Source organism: Acanthochromis polyacanthus, chromosome 12 (genome assembly GCF_021347895.1).
Source record: "Acanthochromis polyacanthus isolate Apoly-LR-REF ecotype Palm Island chromosome 12, KAUST_Apoly_ChrSc, whole genome shotgun sequence".
Classification (NCBI taxonomy): domain Eukaryota; kingdom Metazoa; phylum Chordata; class Actinopteri; family Pomacentridae; genus Acanthochromis; species Acanthochromis polyacanthus.
In genome coordinates, this window is record NC_067124.1 from 856,025 (window position 1) to 856,689 (window position 665).

The window sequence follows — 665 nt, forward strand, 5'->3', positions numbered from 1 at the left end:
ATCAGTGCTCCACATGTTCTAAGATAACTGAGTACCAACACGTTGAGCGCATATTCTCCAGTACATTATGCAGCCTGCTTTATTGTGCTTGACAGTCGAATTTTAAAACATGTCATGTTGCGGTACACTACATGCTAAAGCGCTGCATTTGTATTCAGTGCACAGACAGACGGGGTGAGCAGCCTCTGAAAAATTCTTCATTGGTTTCCAGGTCGCAGTGGTGTGATGTCAAGAGGAGGACTTTTTCTCCAAGGCTTTGATTCATGTGTCGTCGCTGCACTGTCTAATAGATCCTAATCTGTAATTATCATTTCCTCCACATGCTGTCTCCCCCTGACTTCCGATGCGACGCTCTACCTGTAATTAAAGCCAATAAAATCCCTCAATCAGCACACTCTCCGTTCACATCAGGGTCATCAGTTAATCACCGGTTGAGACTCGTTAATGATCCTTTGCTCATGCAGGGCAGATGACGTGTCAGGACAGAGGGAGATTAAATGTTACTCTTATTAAATGCTGTGAGAGCCACATTACTTACTAAGTGACTGAAGTTTTTATTATAAAAAGACAGAAAATAAAGCAGCTAATTACGGCGAAAATTAAACCTGTCTCTTCTTTAATTCTGTCCACTCAAATCTAATCTGAAATACAGACGGGGAGACAGG